Here is a 22885-nt window from a genome sequence, read left to right as displayed (position 1 = left end):
GTCCGGCTTTCACATGGGTTGGTCACATGGTGACCCCGCCCCCTTACGATGTCATAGTCCCCATGTGACATCAACCCATGTGACCAACCCATGTGACATATACCATGTGACACCGCCCCATTGTCACTATATAAGTGGCCGCGCAGCGCGGCTCTGGCATTCCGGCCGGAGAGAGCGACGTGTCAACATCTCCTGGAGAAGAAGAAGAAGAACAAGAAGAAGAACGGAAGGCGACCGGAAGGCGACAGCGGCGACAGAAGACCGGGCCACCGCCTCTAAAAGAGCTATAAGAAGGTGCGGTGGCCCGGCAGAAGAACGGAAGGCGGCGGCGACAGAAGACCGGGCCACCGCCTGTAAAAGAGCTATAAGAAGGCGCGGTGGCCCGGCAGAAGAACCGAAGAGGGGGACAAGACCCCCGAAGTCGGGAGAAGAGGCCGGCGGCGGGGAGGAAGAAAGCCGGACTCCTCCGCTAGCAAAAGAGCTACAAGAAGATAGCGGAGGAGTCCGGCGAGAAGACCCCCGAAGACGGAAGACCCCCGGAGCTGTGCAATAAAATATTTTATCTCGTGTGTTGTGTTTTTTTTTTTGGGTACTTTTATTTTACAGGTGAATGGGTAGGGGTACATTGTACCCCATACTCATTCACATAGGGTGGGGGGCCGGTATCCCGGGGCCCCCTTATTAAAGGGGGCTCCCGGATTCCGATAAGCCCCCCGCCCGCAGACCCCGACAACCAACGGCCAGGGTTGTCGGGAAGAGGCCCTTGTCCTCATCAACATGGGGACAAGGTGCTTTGGGGTGGGGGGGCCGCGCGGCCCCCCCTTCCCCAAGGCACCCCCCATGTTGAGGGCACGCGGCCTGGTACGGCTCGGGAGGGGGGGCGCGCTCGCCCGCCCCCCTTTCCTGGCCGGCCGGGTAGCGTGCTCGGACAAGGGTCTGTTGTGGACTTTGGGGGGACCCCCACGCCGATTTTTTCCGGCGTTGGGGTTCCCCTTTAAGTCCATACCAGGCGGCGGGGCCCGCGACGTCTTCTTCGCGGGCCCCGCCTACCCGGAGACGCGCTCGAAATGAGCAGACTTTCCTCCGAGCGGGAACAGTTTGCTCATTTCGAAAGTGGCCTACACACGGGCGGACTGTCCGCTCAAACCAAGTTTCAGCGGACAGTTTTTCGGAATTTCCGAAAAACTTTGTTCGTCAAACTGTCCGCTGAAACTGTCCGCTGAAGCCCCACACACGAGCGGACTGTCCGCTGAAACACTGTTCAGCGGACAAAGTTGAGGGAACAGTCCGCCCGTGTGTACGCGGCCTCATTGTGCCTCATAGAATAGACTTTGGGGTGTTTGCTTTACAAATTGGGGTCATTGTGTGGGTAATTCCACTGTCCTGGTACTCCAGGGCCTTGACAAATGTAATAGGTCATTAGGAAATTAGAGGTGTAATTTATGTTCCTAGAACCCCTGATGGTACTCCCTGCATGTTGGACCTCTCTGTGTGGCCAGGCTGTGTAAATGTCACACACATGTGGTATCGCCATACTCAGGAGGAGTAGCAGAATGTATTTTGGGTTGTAATTGAAAGTATGTGCGTGCTGTGTGTGAGAAATAACTTGTTATTATGACAATTTTGTGAAAAAAATAAATAAATAATTCTTCATATTCCCAAGAATTGTGGGAAAAAATTACAACTTCAAAAAACTCACCATGCCTCTTATTAAATACCGTTGACTGTCTACTTTTCAAAAAGGGGTCATTTGGGGGGTATTTGTACTTTTCTGACATTTCAGGGCCTCAGGAAATAAGATAGGCCGTCAGTGCATCAGGTGGGATACATTTTCAATGATTTGCACCATAGCCTGTAGACTCTATAAATTTCACAGAGACTAAATAATATTCACTACTTTGTTTTTGTTTTTTTACCAAAGAGATGTAGCAGTATAAATTTTGGCCCAAATTTATGTACAGAAATGACTTATTTGCAGACTGATAATAAGACTGATCTTATTGTGTATGACCCCTGGCCTGGCCTCTGATTCTCCTACCAGATTTCCAAGCTACCTGCCTTGTCTGGCTCGTTTCTAGTATGCCTGCCACACAGTGCATCCAGCTTTCTTCAACAGCTCCACGGTGATCAAGTCATCGTGCCACAGCCACCAGCAAACCCTGCTTCTTTGGGCACTGCATTCCCTGTTCCACCTTCAGGGTTATGCTTCACTTAGCCGCCAGGGGTGCCCTCTCAGCACCTTGGCCTCCAACTAGACTTCTGACAGTAGGGCTGTCCTCCACATTAACCTAGGAGATGTATTCCTCTCACTCCCCAAACAACTGGAGGGGAGAGAGAGGAGACGCCGGACCCCAGCACATGCTCCCACCATCTATATGTGTAAAGAGGGATGGTTAGGATATCTATAAGCTCACCCCTAAGATTAACCCCTGAGGTGTAATATGGTAAAAATAACAAACAAAACAGAGTTGGAGCGAGAGTGCTAAAAGTCATTATATCCTGCAGTAAGGCAGTGTTGAGGTAGAGCGACTGAATCAGTCAAAAACATGGCACTAAGACCTCTGCTTAGCTTGAGGATATAGGAAAAAGAGCAGCATACTAACGGCCTCCGGATGATGACTCCAGAGAGTCTTGGCAAATGAGTTCCTCGCTGGGAAACAGAACAGCTGGAATATACCTTCACAAAGAAGGAGAAAACATTTGGGAAACCAGCCCACAGAAAACATTGATGAGAAAGCTGTCACATCAGTTCATGTGTACCGACACTTACTCGTTACCTGTATCATCTGGAAGCAGGGCTCCACCATACTGCAAGATATATATCTCCAATTATAGTGATGGCATTTAGTTAAGGCAGCAAATGTAAGGTACATAGACAGCAGCAGGATTGTGCTCTTGATCGCCGCCCAGTTTGCTGTGGCCCGAGAAGCACGGTTTCTCCAAGGTGGGGCTGAGCACGACCATACCGTTGGTTGCGGGAGAAACAGCAGTCAAATTGGAACAGGGATAGGATCCATTTTCAGAAACATAAAGAAAGGTGGGAGGTCTATCGGTGTGCGGAGGGTGAACGATCATTGATCCTTCCTGAAATGTAGGTACAGATATCCCCACCTGTACATAGCACCAAGCTCATGGGCCAGCTACAAGACCGGGCGGAGCAGGGCACATCTGTGCAGAGTAGCTTTGGAGAGATCAGGCAGGATTTTCACAACTGCTCCATCAAAATCGATATCTTTGGCTTCCCACCCTTTAAGGGCAATGGAATCCTTGTGTCTGTTGTGGTGAATTCTGCAGACCACATCCCGCGTCATTCAGGATCTGTGGGTTTGGGGCCCAGGGCCCTGTGGATCCCGTCAAGTTCCACATTCACTGGGAGGATGCCATCAGCGATTCAACAAAAGACGGCCACTGCTGTCTCCACCAAGTTATCGGGTCCCATCACCTCAGGCAGGCCCCTAAGCCAGAGGTTATTTCACCTGCTCCTATCCTTCTTGTCCTCCATGTGAAGCTGCAGGGTCACTGCGGCGCTGGTGCGGGCATCCTGGAGGGATTCCATGGTGCTCACCTGTTGCCGCAACGATTCCAATGACGACTCTCCAGAAGTGAGCCGAGAGTAGTGGGGCTGCACATCCTTCTTGACCGCCAAAAAATCCCTGTGGTGCTGTTCATTCAATTGACCGATAAGAGACTCTATGTCTGCCTTAGTCAGGAGGGCATGGAGGAGTGCCCGCAGCTCTGAATCTACTCGTAAGTTAGGTGAGTCCAAAAAGTAAAACCCATCAGGGTTTACTTCCTCTTTAACTACAGGCTTTGGGAGTGTCATTTCCCATAACCCACCCCCCAAAGGAGATAAAGGTTTCTAAAGAAATAATTTTTTGCTCTAGTAAAAACTTTATTTCTCATCACTTTATTCTAGGGAATTCTGTTTGTGAGAATCAAGTGAGCTGAGTAATGTGCCCCCCCCCCACCCCCAGACCTTCAATAATAGTTACATAGTTAGTCTGGTTGAAAAAAAGACACAAATCCATCTTTTTCAACCAATAAAAAGGGGAAACAAAATGTTTACAATCCTATATACAAAATCCCATACACACAGTAGATCCGGAGGAAGGCAAAAAAAAAAAACCAGCACAGCATGGTCCAATTTGCTCCAGCAGGGGCAGCTGATAGGAAGCAGTTTGAATGATGATGGGCATGATTAAACCCGGTAGAGGATTGGTGATGGATCGCAAATAAGGTGATTCTGTGGGGGACAGCACCAGAGAGAAGGTGAGTATTGCATTTTTTAATGATTTTTTTTATTTAGAAGTGGAAATGTCAACATTCTCTGTTTGATGCCCTATAAATAAGTGAAATCAAACTTTTATCCAGATTCTTCTAGTTAGGATTTCACTAAATTGTAATGCTTACCCTGAGAAGTATTTCTGAACTGGTTTACACATTTTTATGAGAGACGGGACATTCTATTAAACCAACATCATATGTAAACACGCCAAATGCGAATCTTCAGACTTTGTAGACGATATTCTCAGATTCACTATGAGAACATTCCAGTTATAGAATATGATGATTACTAGTCCCCAGGAGGATTGTTTTTTTTAAATACTGGGAGAAGAGCAGACTGTGATAGCTCACATTAACCCCTTTTATCTTTTACTAGAAGGAAAATTTGCAGTGCGCTACATGAAACGCCGACTGAGCTTATCTCCTGGGAGTTATAACTAGCATGAAGGACAGCGACATATACTGCATATGGAGTAACACAGATAACTCTAGGGACCTGTAAAAGAGTTTAAGTGTCGCCTCGTGCTGAAAACTTTTCAAACAAAAATAATCTAAGAGACAAAATAAAGAGAGCCAAGATAACAAAACAGTTTTGAGCACCATTTAAAACAGAAGTCTGAACAAACAGCATTCAATATTTTTGAAATATATACACTAGTTAGTCAGAAAATGATGGACATCTGACCATCACATCTACATGAGCTTGTAGGATAGCCAGTTACAAAATCATTGGCTAAAACAGCCTCACTCTTTCAAAAAAAGCTTTCCAGCCATTTGTGAGACTGTTGGATTAAAAAACTTGTGGGGTTGAAGTCAGGGCTCTGTGCAGGCCACTTGAGTTCCTTCACACCAAACTCATAAAACCACTCCTGGACGTCATAAAGAGTGTCTAAGACACTCTTTAGAATTCCAATGAGCCTCCACACAAAAAATGTCGGTGTGGACAACAGATTTATGTACCTGTTGTACACAGGTACATGAATATGGGGCACAGACTGAATGAGGAGGCGCACTGAGAGAGGAGTGTCCATACAGATACTCCGACCTCAATACAGTGGCGCCCCCTCCTCTGTGCAGAAAATGTCACACAGACAGTGCATTGGTGGGGGGGTCCTGTACCGGGGGGGGGGGGGCAGTGCCTTATGGGATTTACAGACACTAGGTTTGCTCCCCTTGTGATTAAAAGCAGGCAGTGGGCAGATCCTTATTACATTAGCTATTGGCTAAAGAATCTACCCACTGCCTGCTGTCAATTACAAGGCAAGTGTGGACCTGATGGGAAACTAGTGTCTAAGTTTCCTCATCAAGCTCCACTCACTGCAGCATCATTGGCTGTGAAGCCAATAGCATCCTTAAAGAATAAGTCACCCCAACATTTCAAATTTCTGATATGTGTCTGTTGCACCATATACATGTATTTTAAAATATCTTGTTTTATTTGTATCGCTTCCTTTGTGTGAAATAGCTGGTGATCCTGCCTTAGGAGAATATCTATCCCAGTGTGGTCAGTTTTCTGGCAGTGTTGGGAGAACAGCCCATCTGTCCTCCAATAGCGAAGACTTGTGCTGACACCGCCCCCCTCCCCCTGCACAACTATATGATGGGAAAATCAGTCTACTGCTGTTTCTCCACCCCGATCTCTCCAAGCCCCTGTGAACAGAGGTCATGTGATCACTTATAAATATAAAAAAGGGTATTTATTATTTATTTTAATATATAAACACAGATGTTTGGCCTTTTAATTCTATTTTAAATTGAATGGGTTGTTTTTACAAGGTGAGGGTTTACATATACTTTGAAACGGATCTCCACCCTTTCAATCAAGTTGGCTCCTCTCCATCTCTTCATAAAGGTCCATAACGCCAAAAACAATCAACAGTCATGCTGGAACAGAAAATGTCCTTTCCCAAAATATTGTCACAAATAAAGAAAGGCACAACTGTCTAAAATGTCTTTGTATGTTGTAGCAAAAACAGTACTCCAATAGTTAAACTATGTACAAGGCATATCCTCACACTCATGTGTGTATGTGTATGAATTCATTCTGTTCAGCCACTTTAACGATTTACACACCCCTAAATGTTTATATTCCATTTGGCAGAATAACATGCATTTTATTAAGTTCATTTCCTAATTCCTGATAAATGTGGAAATGGTGAATAGTGAACAGTAGATGCCCAGGAGGGTGTGATTAACTTTATTACTTTTAGACTTAATTTATTAATCTAAACTGCAATAAGGCAGAATTAAAACCTAGATAAAATCCTGTACCCTAAGGTTTATTATGACAAGTATATCAGGATCTTTTTTTACATATATTTAAATCCTCGCACCGATGATATAATGTGTAGACATGCGGGGCTTAGTAAATAGACTGTACTGCTGTACACACAAGTAGCGAGCATCCTAGGGTGACAAGGCTGCTCCTGTATAGATAGACATAATAAAAGACAGACAACATGAACATTTAAAATGCAGCATTGATATTTCTATTATGACAAATTTACTTTAACTATCAGGACAGCAAAGTTCACAAGAAAAATGCAGCAATGACAAGCCACTTGGTGGAGATGTGTTTAATGAGTGAGTTTATGTGCAATGTTCATGGTAAAGTGTTTACAAAGCCAAAATACAGCAAGAATTAAAGGTAAAAGCCCCGGTAAGATTCACATTATTCTTTATGTCCCGCTGGAGAGATTCACCTTCTCTGCAGCGGCGCATTGCCGGCATTTTTAACCCTTTTTCAGCCGCTAGCGGGGTTTAAAAGCGCCTTGCTAGCAGTCACAAAGTGCCGCTAAAATGACGGTAAAATTATTGGCGCTTTACCGCCGACGACCCCCTGCCCCAGTGTGAAAGTGCCTTAATTGACCTTAATCTCTCCCAATGCAAGCTTGTCAGCTTTCTCTACAACAGCTTCCAATTCACTCACACTATGGCTGATCTGTGCCCCTCAATTTATAGTGACATATAGTATACATCTCAGGAGCCTATAGGCAGAGAATTCTGAAGCACCCCCACCCCAAAACAAAAGTCAGTAAGACCGACTTTTTTTTCATGATAAATTACAGCAAAGGTCTGTGAAACGCAATTTTGTTGTGAAAAACACACTAAACTACCTACATTATTGGTAAAATCTAAAAAATTTGGTTGCACCAAGTAAATAGATATCCAACATGTCAAACCTTACATTTAAGTGCACATGTGAAATGGCGACATACTTTAGCACCCTATATTTTCAATAGGCGACTCTTCAGTAATCAGTTTAGTGTTACGAAGGAGGTCTTGTGCTACTATTATTGCTTTCACACAGTGATATGTAACATGTGTATTGCAATCAATATTTTCACATGTAGGTACCCCCGACACATGCATTTACGTTTGTACATTCGTATATGTGGGGGTCAGGGTCCTCAAAATGTTTTTGGAGTGGGGTTCTATGTACTTAACTTTTTCCCATTGCATAGTGGACTAGTGGACAAAACATCCCCAATATGATGATTTTTAGGTGACATGTTCTCTTTAATAAGAAAAGCAGGGTATTTTAGACCCTGCATGTCTCCTTTGGGCTCAACTAAACGTATTGCAATTCACACCCACAATGCACACCCCCTTTCAGGGTCAGTGCAAGAATGGGAGGAGAGTGGACGTGTGTCCACTATTCTCCCGCCACGCCAACCACCGGCACCCACCATGACGGGCACGCAGATAGTGTGTGGAAGAAAATGAATGCCTCCACCAGGCAGGAGGCCACCTGTCAGTTTTACACACAATGCTGGTGGCTGCAGCCACTGGATTGTGTGTGAAACCCCTTGCTGTCAGGCAGTGAAAGGGTTAAAAAAACCTCATACAGTCGAAAGTGCACCTGTAGGCAGGGCCAGGACAAGTGGTGGGCAAGAGGGGAAGCCGCCCTGGACACTATGGTATCATGTGAGGTAGGAGGGGGAGGCCACAAGGGGAAAAGGGCAGAGAAGATGTGTGTTGGGTGGGGGAATTTGGGAGGCAGCATGGGCTAAGCTTGTTCTAGAAGAGGAAATTTGGAGGGGGTGCTAAAAGTTGTGATTTAGGAGGATTTGTGTTGGGAGGGGTGCTAGGGGGGAGGATTTGGATGGAATTTGTGATGGAAGGGGGGAGATGTGTACTAAGAGGGGACATTTTAGGGGTAGGGGATTTGTGCTAGGAGGGGAAATTATTTTTGGGGAGGGGCATTTGAGCTAAAGGGATATTTTTTTTGGGGGGGGGGCAAATATTTGTGCTGAGAGGAGGGATTTCAGAAATGGAGGGGGCGTTTGTACTGGGAAGATGGGGAATTTATGCTTATGGGGTAAGCATACAGTGTAGTGCTCAGTGTTTTTGTGGGGGGGGATTTTTGCTGTCACATAATGTTCATACATCTTGGGGGGGGGGGGGTTGTTTTGTTCTCTCTGGGCTCTAGATAACCTTGTCCTGGCACTGCCTGTAGACACATGCCTACAGTGCCTATTGGGAAATCCGGCCCTGGGTGTTGACTTAGCCAAAAGACCCCTTGTTGGCCCTGTAAGTCTGCTAGCCAAAGTGAATCTTTACAAAAATGTGCAGAGACCACAAATCTCTAACCCATAGTGACATCTAGAATTGAAAACAAAACACCGATGCATTCCAATTAAACTGCTCCACAGAGCTTAACCACTACAATACAGGGCACTTTCGCCCCCTTCCTTCCCAGCCCAATTTTCAGCTTTCATCGCTCTAGCACTTTCAGTGACAATTGCGCGGTCATGCTACACTGTACCCAAATGACATTTTTATAATTTTGTTCCCACAAATAGAGCTTTATTTTGGTGTTATTTATTCACGACTCCGTTTTTTATTTTTTGCGATATAAGTGCAAAAAAAGCGGAAATTTGGAAAAAAAACAATATTTTCTTTTTTCTATTTTAAAAGAAATCCAATAAAATCAAATTTTGTCATAAATTTAAGCCAAAATGTATTCTGCTACATGTTTTTGGTAAAAAAAATTCCGTTAAGTGTTGTGTGATCACGGACATATGTACGCAAATGATCATGTACAGATGTGTGCAGGTGATCACGTACATATGTGTGCAGATAATCATTGGAACATGTGATTTTAGTGGGACATATGTGGGGGACATGTGTTTTTTTATTTGGGGACATTTCTTTTTATTATTTGGGGACATGTGTGTTTTGGGGACATGTATGGTGACATGTGTATTGTGGTGACATGTGTGTTTACACTGTGTGGTGATGTGTGTTTACACTAGACTGGTGATCAGTTAGTAAAAAGCTGTGAAAACAGCTCATACTCACTGATCACCAGCCGGCTGCAGCGATTTGCTCTCCTCTCCTCAGCGATGACTTCTGTGTGAGGAGAGGAGAGCCGATTGCCTAGCAACCGGCTGTTTGTTTACATCACATGACGGCCGTGATTGGACACGGCCGTCATGTGATCAGGAGGGCCAATCACAGAGCCCTCCTGCTGATCCGAGGTGTGCCATGTCCGGGTGACACGAGCACATCGGGATTGCGCCGATGCGCGGGCACGCGCGTGCGCGATCCCCCTCCTTCTGAAGGACGTTCCTGAACGTCCTATCAGAAGTAGACGGCTCCCACCCGGCCGTATATGTACATTGGCCGGGTGGGAAGTGGTTAATATATGCCACCAAGAATAGCCACCATATATGGCACTGACTTGGCGGAATCTTGGTGCTGTTCCACCTCTCCTGCCGATTTTGATCACATATTTTGGCATTGTCAGCTGATACAGGAGTTTTGGACTGGGGTTACTCATGCTTTCCTGGACCAAGTTTCTATCCCAGTTCCTATGACCATTCCAATTTGCATTTTAGGTCCAGTGAAGGAGGTGGCACCACGCAAGGCCCAAAGCACCTTTCTTTAATTTTCCATCTTTATATATGTAAGGCCGTTTTATTGTGCTGGAAGAAACCGGAGGCTCCCTCCTTATCTTATTGGAAAGACATTGTTAACAAAGTTCTGCCTTTACAGTATCTAAAGCCACATACTTAAGTAGGGGCTGTCCCCAAAAGTTTGAAAAGGCATGGCAGTGTTGGCTTTCAGCCACTGACGCTCTAGATTGAACCTTACTTTTGATATTAATGTAATGGGTCTGATGTCTCTCTCCAATGTGAACTGAAGCTACTACCCCTGGCCGGGAGATCTTTATTGATTACATGTAAGATAATCTCTGTTAAAGTGGTTGTAAACCCTTACAACACACTTTGACCTACAGGTAAGCCTAGATTAAGGCTTACTTGTAGGTCTAAGAAATATCTCCTAAACCTACACGGTTTAGGAGATATTTGCCGAAACACAGGCACCGCTGTCTATGGCGCATGCACCGTAGACAGCGGCGCACAGGCGCACTGAGCACGCCACAGTTAACGGCGATATGCCGCGAGTGGCAGCTCCCGTGCGCATGCGCGGGAGTGACGTCATCACGGCTCCGACGAATGACAGCACCGGAGCAGCGAGACCCATCAAGAAGATGGAGGCTCCGGACTACAGGGGACAGAGGTGACTTCGTTGGCTCCTGTGTCAGGTAAGTGACACATAATGGACTACTATGCGATGCATAGTAGTCCATTATGCTTTACCTTTGCAGGGAATCAAAGAGGAAGTAAACTCATCAGTCCTCTTTAAGGTTTTGTGTACAGCTGAGCAGGCTAATGGGGCTATTTCATTCTCTTATGCACTTTATGGGATATTGCACTTATGGGGGGGGGGGTACTTTTGTGTATTTTTATCTAGCTAGCCTCTTTGTTAGTTAGGCTTCCGATCTGGTGAGATTTTTTTGCCGGGTTGTATTTGTTCTTACTGTTTGTATGGTTTCTTATGTCTGAAAAATTCTAATAAGAATAATTTTCCAAAATAAACATAAAACTGTTTTGGCTACATATATCCTTTAAGATAAAATAAATACAATTCTAATAACGTATCTGAGACCTTTGATGCCCAAAGTTGTTCCCATACATGGGAAGATATTTAAAAAAGTTTAATAGAGATTAGTGGAAAACTCGATGGTATGCCAACAAGCAATTATAGAGATCATCTTTTGTGCTTGTAATAGTAGCAGATATTTTTTAGTCTGCATCTGCCCCGTACTAATTTCAGCGACATGACTTGAAAGCCACCATCTGCAGAAAATAATTGTACAACAAGTTATAAAATTCTTTTGAGCACACGTCATTGATTATTTTTGTGTCTAGAATGCTGCATTTGTCACTTTGTATTTTGAAATAAAGACTCTTCTAAAAGAATCTTCTAAGTCTACGCATTGGGAAGCCTTTTGTTTTTATTTTCTTATTCTTTTCTAGACGAGTTATTATTTCAGCCATGTGACTCCTTTGTTTACACACAGCAGGGTGTCAGTGTATATTATCAAGTTTTGCCCTATAGATGAAATTAAAGAGACCCTGTCGCTAAGTTTAAAACTGCAGATAAAAGCACACAAAATAAAGTATTTTTACTGCTTACTTGCAGTGTTTTTTTCTTTCCATAAACAATTTTTATATATTTTCACTGAGCCTTTAAATGTGCGATAAAAGTTGAATTCTTTTGGAAGAGTCACTTCTCTAGCACAGTCCCCCCCTGTCCTCTTGCATAGTCCTCTCCCCCTTCTGGTAGTGTTGTCTAATTACTGTCTATGCTGGTCCAGCTCCTCCACCCCTCCCCTTACCTCCTTATATGACCTTTTTTGTATCAATCAGAGCAGAATACTATAGAGGAGGGGTGTCAAACTCAAATTCATCACAGGCCCTATCAGCATTATTGTCACCTTCAAGGGGCCGGTTGTATCTGTAGAACTAGATTTCCAGAGCAACCCTTCCACACCATATGTCAAGAGCCCCCCACCATCAGAAGTCAAAGATCCCCCACCTTACCTTACATCACAGTGCACCACCCTTACCTTGTGCTGATACAAGGTTGGGAAGCAGAAAGTATAGGGTCTGGAGGAAGACCAGAGGGGGGGGTGGAGTCAGCTGCTGGAGTCTGCTGAATGCTACATTTAGGGGAGGTGGGGACGAGGGGGTACTTCAGCTGGAGGAAGAGTTCTGCCCTCCTCTTTGCTGCTGACTGATGAGAATTGGAGAGGGCCAAGACAAGCCTCTCTGTGGCTGCAGGGAGAAGGGCAGAATCTGGAGGAAGAGTTCTGTCCTCTTCTTTGCTACTGACTGCTGAGACAAGGTGGGGTTGGAGATGAGGGGGTGCTGCCACTGCAGGAGAAATGTGAGGGCCACATAAAATGGCCTGGAGAGCTAGATTTGGCCCCCAGGGCCTTGTGTTTGACACAAACACACACACACAGAAGCCCAGAATCTGTGGGAGGAGTTCTGCCCTCCTCTCTGCTGTTGACTGCTGAGAAGGGAGGGGGCCAAGATGAGCCTTTTCTTAGTTGAAGGGAGAAGGGCAAGATCTGGCAGAGGAGTTCTGTCCTCCTCTGTGCTACCGACTTCTGAGACAAGGTGGAGGGGGGAGACGAGGGTGGTTCTACAGCTGCAGGACAGATGCAAGGGCCTCGTGAAAGGGCCTGGAGGGCTGAATTTGGCCCCGGGCCTTGTGTTTGACACATGTCCTATAGAGTATCACTTATGTGACAGCTCCAAGTCTGCTGGGGCTACTGACATCACATCTAAAAAGGCAATGCACAGCAGAAGCCTCAGGGCTTTTGGATGTCGACATACAGGAGGCTTTTGCAGGGAAATGATATGCATAAAATATGTTAAGTACACATATAATCTTATGGAAAGATTGCTGTTAATATGAATGTTGGAGACAGGATCAATTTATCTATGCCACTGTGTTGTTTTTGAATCAAAACTTTTTTTTATTGACAAGGATAATGGGTAACCGTCAAGTACAATAAAAAGTACATAGAAAGTAGCAACAGAAACGTATACATAGTGTATATACCTAAATGTATAGTATGCAGTTACCTGGTACCAAGCTCATATAATATTTTTACTGGTAAAACTTAAAACCAACAGAAAGAAAGAAAAAAAAAAACCCACCTTTCTCCATGCTTGTTTGTAGGCAAATGCAGGGCTCAAGTCCTGTGGGAACGCATGGGAACCGAGTTCCTGTACTTTTTCCACAACAGGAACTCAGTTCCTGTTAGCACTCGGGTCCTGCAAGACTTTGAAGTATGCGAGCTGTGTGGTAGGTGCTACACCAGCAGCTGCCGACACAGCTCACAATAGTAAATGCCGCACACCTGACCATTCAGGCATTGCCAGTATGGAAGCACAATTGAATGAATGCCGATTATTCAGAGAATTACCGTATTTATGTTTATTGAGGATTGTTTTTTTTTTATGTACTAACAGTTAAGCTTCATACACACAATACGAAAATTGGATGAAAAATACCACTTTTGAAGCGTTCGTGTATATGACCGTATCATTTATTTATTTTTTGGTGGGGGAGTGGATCTTGGGTGGGAGTTCCCACACTTTTTTCCCCAGGACTTGATCCCTGGGCAAATGCATTGAATTATGTTTCATCTACACATCATATATGATGTAGCAGAAGCCCCAAGCTCTAAAAGGAAACTCAAGAAACAATAAAGGTGTATAGAACTATAGCAATCTATCCATCACCAACTGTGGAGGAGCAAGGTTAGGGTTGTCCAACCAGTTCTGCCATATAAGGTTAACCTTTTTAACCGCATTGCGATGTCGATATTCCAACTGTTCCCTGAAGAGAAGAGAGTTAATAGAACATATGTATAATATACGCTTTGGACAGCGCCAGATCATATGTATGAAGTCTCCCCTATGGATGGTACACTTTGAGCATAAGGGAGAATCACTCATGCAATTGAACGGGTGTGCGGTAGGACCTAGGTAGTATGAATAATTGCGATAGTTTATGAGATACCGACACCACCGGGATTGATTCTAAGGTCATATCCCATTGGTCTCCATCTATACCTCCCACATCAGTGGACCAACGAGTTCTACATTTGAGAAGAGCAGGGTTCTGAATTGAGGAAACTAGTGTAGAGTAAGCTTGTGATTATACAGCTCTATGGTTTACTTCCTGAAGAAGTAAAGATTTAGCGACAGATAAATAACAGTCTGTGTGTGCCTGGGTTTGTAGCGCGTGCCTGAGTTGGAGGTATTGATAAAATTGTTTCCTTGTTAATCACTTGCCGACTACGGCATGTAGCTTTATGTCAGCAGAATGGTACGGCTGGGCAAATGGGCATACAGGTATGTCCCTTTGAATTTTCCGCTATGTGGTCACGTGCGTGCCCTGCTGGGAGCTCCGTGAGTAGGATCGCTGGTCCTGCAGACTTGATGTCCGCGGGGATACCCGCGATCGTCTCACGGAGCTGAAGAATGGGGAGATGCTAATGTAAACAAGCATCTCTCAGTTCTGCCTAGTGACACTGTCACTGATCATAGCTCCCTGTGATCGGGAGCTATGGTCAGTGATGTGTCACACACAGCCCCTCCCTCTAACAGTTGGAATCACTCCCCAGGACACACTTAACACCTTCACTGCTAGTGTCATTTTTACAGTAATCAGTGCAATGTTATTGCACTGATTGCTGTAAAAATGACAAAAGAAGTGTCAAAATTGTCCAACGTGTCCGCCATAATGTCGCAGTCCCGATAAAAATCGCACATCGCTGCCATTACTAGTAAAAAAAAATTAATAAAAAAATTCCATAAAACAAACCCCTATTTTGTAGACGCTATAATTTTTGCACAAACCAATCAATAAACGCTTCTTGCGATTTTTTTTTTTACCAAAAATATGTAGAAGAATACGTATCGGCCTAATCTGAGGAAAAAAATAGTTTTTTTATATATTTTTTGGGGATATTTATTATAGCAAAAAGTAAAAAAGAATGTGTTTTTTTCAAAATTGTCGCTCTAGTTTTGTTTATAGCACAAAAAATAAAAAACGCAGAGGTGATCAAATACCACCAAAAGAAAGCTCTATTTATGGACAAAAAAATGATGTCAATTTTGTCTGGGAGCCACATCGCAAGGCTGCGCAATTGTCAGTTAAAACTACGCCATGCCGAATTGAAAAATGTGCTCTGGTCTTTGGCCAGCAAAATGGTTCAGGGCTTAAGTGGTTAAGGAGAACTTGAGATGATCAAATGACTTGAGTACACTACGTCATATAATTGTTAAAAAAAAAACAGATCCCTTGTCATGTCCAAAGGAAGAAACCCAGCACATTGTGTTGTTTACATACAATATACATATATGATTGAACTTTCCTTAGTAATACATTTTGAGCTACATTTCTGAAATAATAGGCAGAGGATATAGGAAAAACTGGATGACAGCATGTTACAGGCGTCATCCATGATCTTTCTTATCAGTGTCAGTAATTCCATTTTGGTTGTCATTTTATTGCTGTATCATAAAAATACAATTAAGACTTTATATTATAGTGGGCTGAGTTACATGGACTACAACCTGCACATAATGTAAGGTTTGGAGGGATGACAGATGAGACACGGATGAGGAAAGGCAAGAATGACACTTGGAGGCAGAAGGAAAAAGGGAAAAGGTTTTCTTTAACCTGAGTCTCACCTGAACATTGATCAGTTCATTAAAAAGGTTAGCAAAACACTAACAAAAGTTTATTTAAATAAACCTTGAATAATCTTTGTAATTAATCATAAAGGTGATTGCTAGAACTTCAGATAATTGGAATTAAAGTATAACTAAAGGCAAAATCTTTTTTTAAATTTGGAAAGAGTACAGAAGAATTAGAGCCCCTGTCAGTTTTTATTGTTGTCTGTGCAGCCTGTCTTATTTGTCCTGTTTGCCCTTATTATTTAATGTGAAAGTAAAAAAAAATCCCAAATTTTGAGTTGTCCCCATACAAAAAAAAAAAGAGGAGAAATCTTTTAATGGAGACCCTAGTTCTGGTCACTTGGGTGTCCCCACGGAGTTCCCTTAATTTACAAATATTTCTCTCACTTCCTGTTTGGCTATGGGACAGGAAGTAAAGGGAAATCATCGCAATGAGACACAGATGGCGGGAAAAAAAATCTGACTCCCTTAATCTATCCAAAATAAAAATAAAAGTTGTGCCTATAGTTCTACTTTAAGTTTTACTCCTGGAGAAGACAACTTAATATACACCCCTGATCCCTTTTCAGTAATTCTGCTTATGTGCATTTAACCTTTTTTAACAATTGTCCACATTGTCACGTGTTGCAAATGTATTGTCATAATTGCCCATTTGTTGCCTTCATATTGTCACAACTCCCCACTTTGTTTCCCACATTTTATCACAATTGCCAATTTGTTTCATTTGTATTGTGTGTAATTACCATATTTATCGGCATATAACACACACTTTGTGTTATACACTGATCCCCGCTGATTGTGATGTTTTCTGTGGCTCTCGGCTGTTCTGGGTGGCCTTTGGCTATTTTCGGGCACTCTTGGAAGCTTTCAGCCGCTCTCGGCAGCTTTCGGACAGCCGAGTGCCGCCGAAAGCCGCCGAGAACGGCCGAATGCGGCCAAGAATAGCCGAAAGCCGCCTAAGTTACTGAGCACCGCCGAGATACACAGGACATCTGCTCTGTATCACGGCAGCACCATTTTTAAACGGCAAGCCTGCAAAAGACACTGACAAGGCTGCAAATGACTGACAAGGCTGCAATGGAAGGCTGCAAACGACACCATAAGGCTACATTGATGGGAATTTAAATGTAAGTTTTTTTCCTTAACCACTTCAATACCGGGCACTTAAACACCTTCCTGCCCAGACCAATTTTGAGCTTTCAGCGCTGTCGCACTTTGAATGACAATTGCGCGGTCATGCTACACTGTACCCAAATGAAATTTGTATAATTTTTTTCCCACAAATAGAGCTTTCTTTTGGTGGTATTTGATCACCTCTACGGTTTTTATTTTTTGCTAAACAAATAAGAAAATACCGAAAATTTTGAAAAAAAAAATGTTTTTTTTTTGTTTCAGTTTCAAAACTTTGCAAATAAGTACGTTTTCTCCTTCACTGATGGGCACTGATGGGGTTACACTGATGGGCAATGATAAGGCGGCACTGATGGGCACCGATGAGGTGGCACCAATGAAGTGGCACTGATGAGGTGGCATTGATGGACACCGATATGTGGCACTGATAGGCGGCACTGATGGGCGACACGGATGGGCACTGATAGGTGGCACAAATTGGCACGGATTGGCATGGATGGGCATGGATAAGTGGCACAGGTGGGCATGGGTTAGGCGGCACAGGTGGGCATGGGTAGGCGGCACAGGTGGGCATGGGTAGGCACTGATAGGCGGCACAGATGGGAACTGATAGGCGGCATTGTATTATAATATATTGCACTAATGGATGCCAATCAGTGCCAATCAATAATGCATGCCAATCAGTGATGCCAATTGTGGGCACTGATTGGCATCCATTATGGGCACTGATTGGCATCCATTGTGGCACTGACTAGAATCCCTGGTGGTCTAGGGTGGCATACCTTTACCTTGGCATCCCTGGTGGTCTGGTGGCGTCCCTGGTGGTCCAGTGTGGGCATCCTCGGGGGGGCTGTGCTGATAATCGATCAGCACAGACCCCCCCCTGTCAGAGAAGCTGACAGACGCGAGTGAGGAAAAGCCGATCACCGGCTTTTCCTATTTACACTGTGATCAGCCGTGATTGGACACGGCTGATCACGTGGTAAAGAGTCTCCGTCGGAGACTCTTTACCGAGATCGTAGTTGCCGGGTGTCAGACTGACACCCCGCAACAACGATCGCCGCGATGCGCGCCCCCGGGGGCGCGCAGCGCCTCATAATCCTGATCACGTCATATGACGTCCGGTCAGGATTATGAAACCACTTTGCCGCCGTCCATTTGCTATAGGGCGGGCGGCAAGTGGTTAAACTTCCCTCCTAAAAGTTTTTTTGCTTAAAATTCCCTCCTAAATTTGGGGTGCGTGTTATACGCCAGAGCGTGTTATACGCCAATAAATACGATACTCATTTGGAGCCCAGGTAATGTCAAGTTAGCCATTTTTACCCAGTCATAGCTGTTCAGAGCAGTGTTTCTCAACCTTTTCTCAATCAAATCACCTTTTAAAATTATGTACAATCTTGAGGCTACCCATTCTAAAATTTGAAAAACGAAAGAAATGGTGCCCATTTCCTTAGAAAATCTGTCATTTGGACAGTTTGTTCGTGTTTCGTCTAGTAGTTAATGGGCAAAAATCAGTTGTGTGACATTTTTGAACCAAAAAAATCAAAAGAAAAATTTGGAAAACTTCTGCCGAATGGATGATAAATTTATAGGTTAATGTGTTTCTCGCCCGTTAAAAAACTGTTGGTACTGCGCATATGTGACCCAGAAGCAAAAATCTAACGAGAAACTGATTCATTTATGATCATTGAGTGATTTATTGTTCAAAATTTGTTCATTACATGATGGGAATATCATTTGCGTTCACGACAGTGTGTTCGTTTTTCCGAAATGGGTTTAAAATGTTTTTCCAACTGGTGTATGTCTAGCATAACATTAGAGGTTCATTCTTCCAAAGCAAACATACCTTTGCACACTGATACTGACTAATGTCCCATACACATGGTCGGATTTTCCGACGGAAAATGTGCGATCGGATCATGTTGTCGGAAAATCCGTCCGTGTGTGGGCTCCATCGGACTTCTTCCGTCGGATTTTCCGATGCACAAAGTTTGAGAGCAAGATCTAAAGTTTTCCAACAAAATCTGATGATAGCATAAATTCCAATCGTGTGTAGACAATTCAAACGGTCAAAGTGTCACGCATGCTCAGAATAAACTAAGAGACGAAAGCTATTGGCTACTGACCTGTTTATAGTCCCGACGTACGTGTTTTACGTCACCTCGTTCAGAACGATCGGATTTTCCGACAACTTTGTTCGACCGCGTGTATGCAACACAAGTTTGGGCCAAAATCCAACAGAAAAAATCGGACGGATTTTGTGGTCGGAATGTCCGACCGTGTGTACAGGGCATAATAGCCCAATGTTTCTCTTCTCCCTCATTCAGCTAATGTAACTCCAGTGCTGATGGAGAGGGGCAGGTGAGGGGCAAACAAGGATGTTCTGCAGGCACCTACATCCTCCTTATCAACCGACGACGTCCTTGGTTGTTAGGAGACCAGCGGCAGAAAAATTGTAGTGGTGCACAATGAAAACTGGCTTGTATACAATTTTTTGGCAAATTTCAGAAATTTTGCCAAGGCATGCTGGTTCAAAATGGCTGGTTTAGAGGATTGTGTTAATCTAATTTAGTTTTGTCTTGGCCTGTCATTATTAAAGCACAACACATAATCCTTATGTTTGACTGCAGTTATTATCCTCATGTTTCGCCATGGCGCACTACTAATAAAACCTTGGATTTCATTTCATTCATTGTGCAGATACCTACATTTCACCACAGCACACGTTGATTTTTTTTTCTTCTTTTTACAAACCTGATTATATATAAAACATACAGATAAAGAAAGTCTTCACTGTCTCCAGTTTTGTTCTATCCATTATTAGTAAAAATTTATTTTCATGATTACCGTTGAAAATAATTGCGACTTATAGAGAAGGGGGGGGGGTAAAAAATTCAGGTGCCAATTAAGCTAGGTACAGCAGTGATTGCTGACTTTCTTGTTGAAGTCAATATTTAAAAAAGAGGGCACTCCAGGTTTTGTGGCTCCTAGAGTGCTCTGGAAGATAACTGAAACTATAGCAGGCACCCCTGGGTCTACTGCTTGGTTATGTACTAAGTAAGTGCAGATTTGCTTTAATGTGTCTTTTTTTATGCTTTTTCTCTCTGCATGTAGTAGGGTTGCCACCTGTCCAGGATTCACCCAGATAGTTCGGGTTTTGGATCATGTATCCAGGTTTCAGTCCACCTGCAACCCGGACACATTATTCTGACCAGGCTGTAGCTCCCCAAGTAACCGAGATAATCATACACAATTCTGTTGCCACTGTGGGCAGCTGTTTGGAGGTGGGTTTGGCATCATTGAAGGGTGGGGTGATGATGTCAGCAAGAGCAATTTGGCCACACCCACTAGTGCGCTCTGTGCGCTACATTACTACTCCCCTAGGGGCACCCAAATGTGTCCCAGGTCTTTTATAATCATATAGTGCTTACTGCAAAAAAATAAAAATAAATTGCCCTGTGCCGCAAAAGTGTTCGGGTTTGGCTTGAAGAAAAGGTGGCAATCCTAGCATGTAGAGATGAATGGGCAGAGGCTTGGGTGTGAGAACCAGCACAAGCACCCAAAGAGCTTCTCTCAAGGCTAATAATAAACTTAAACAGGAAGTGTCCACATGCTGCACATAACAAGCAAACAGAGACAAAATCACCAAACATGATTGAAGAACTCTTATTAATAATTTCCTCCTGAGAGGCAGGGAAGACAATTAGCCACCAGCGGATGGAGATACAGAATGTGCTATTTTAGCCTCTTTTAGGAAAAGGAAATCAATCATACAAGGATTGGCATCAATGAGTAGTGCATGTTGAAGGAGCGCCCTCAGCTGGTCACACAATTATCTATGTCTATAACCACATTATAGAACTGGCCACAGACAGAATGTTTGGATAACATGTTTTGAGAGAAACTATAGTGTTATTTTTGTCTTTACAAATTTGGGGTTATGACTGTAAATTGCATGAGCAATGTTGTGGGATGGAAGCATTCATACAACCACCACACTTGGGTGCACTGGGAACTTCGGTTGCACTAATACCATTTATTTATCCGCGAATACGTGTACCAATACTTTCGGTCAAGTGCTCCCCAATACCGAGTACCAATACCTTGCGGCACCGATACTTTTGCATCAATACAAAAAATTGTCAAAACTTACACTGCAAAAAAATCGCATTTGAACAGGAATGCGGTGCGATTCCTGTCTGAATCGCATTTAATTTCCCCCACTGCTTGTGTGTGTGTGTGTGTGTGCGTGTGTGTGTGTATAAAAGGGAAAAGCGCCATCTAGTGGGCAGTTTAAAAAATGTTAGAACTCACAGTATATATCTGGCCGCATGCAAAATAATCTACATAGGTATCCCAGTTCACGGATGATAGAAAATCAGGGCAACTGGAGGTGCTCACATGCCTGAAGGAGAAGTTCCAGGACCCCATGGGTATAAGACAGAAATTATGTCAGCTTGGGGCTGGACCGCCTCTACATTCCCTCCAGCCCTGTGAGCACCTCCAGTGGCCCTGATTTGCTATCATCGGCAGACTGGGACACCTATGTAGATTATTTTAAATGTGAAAAATCACAGATATGTACTGTGAGTTTTACTTTTTTAAGCTGCCCACTACATGGCACTTTAATCCCTTTCTATACACACACACACACACACACACACACACACACACACAAAGGAACGAGGGGGGGGGGCATCGCATTTGATTCGGAGAGGAATTGCACTGCATTTCTCTTCAAATAACATGCGATTATTTGCAGTGTGATTTACGCACCTTCATTTTGTATGGACGCAAATCGCACTGCAAATTATTGGTTTCAGTATCGGGAGCATTTGGCCGAGTACTGATGCTCACGCATATGTTTGGTATCGGCACCAATACCGGTATTGGTGCATTTCTACTGGGAACCATTAATTACATACTTGCATAGTTTCTAAGATTGAAAACAAAAAGTACTCCTGGTTCAACCTACATGTGTTTTTTTTTTGTTTCTGAATTTTATTCTCTAACTATTCCCTGTATATTCTGCTTCCTGAAGAAGACTCTTTCAGCTACTACCACCTTCTGGGAGAGAGAGTTCTTCATTTTTACTGCTTTTAAGCTGGCCATAGACAGCAGGAACCGGCCAAGATTCAAGCCAATGTATGGGCAGCCTGAATGTAGCAAAGTTAATTGATCAATCAATTTGGGTACACCCAACCTGTATTTTACATGCAATTATTGCTAACGGCTGCTATGGCCACTATCAATAATCACTGTGTTCTCCTAGTGGGGACGACTTCCCCCTGCCGGGAGAACACAACAGCTCTACGGGAGAGATTCACCTGTCAACACTGTCTGTGTTGATGGGGGAACCAAGAGATATTCTTTCCTGCAACCAGCGGTTTTGCCCTGTCTATGGCTGCCCTTACAGTAAAGAACCCTTTCCTCAATCTAAGGTCAAACCTTCTTTCTTCTAACCGCAAAACATAGCTGTGTGTCCTCTTCAACAACCTTTATACTGTTTTACAACTGTTTTACGACAGTTTATCACAGTTACTGAAGCCACCATTAACATACTGTTTTTGTACATTGTAATCATATCCCCAATTAAGCATCTTTTCTCCAGAGTGAAAAACTGTAATCTATTTAACCGATCCTCATAGTCCTCAATCATCAGACTCTTACAGGGTCCACTGGCAGAGAATAGAGCAGGGCGGCAATGAAGGAACACAACAGGTACAGAGCATTATCACCCTGTAACAGGAAGTGTCTACAGTACAGGGAGGACTTAAAAATCAAAAATTGCTGTGCTAACGCTAGAGCTGGGTTTCTCAACCAGGGTTCCTCCAGTGGTTGCTGGGGGTTCCTTGAGAAATGAGCAATTTCTGTCTCTCAGATAAGTCCCCACT

This window comes from Lithobates pipiens, unplaced genomic scaffold, assembly GCF_037356315.1.
Source record: "Lithobates pipiens isolate NorthernLeopardFrog02 unplaced genomic scaffold, aLitPip1_a1.2 Scaffold_18, whole genome shotgun sequence".
NCBI lineage: Eukaryota > Metazoa > Chordata > Amphibia > Anura > Ranidae > Lithobates > Lithobates pipiens.
Note: the sequence above shows the minus strand (reverse complement) of the source record.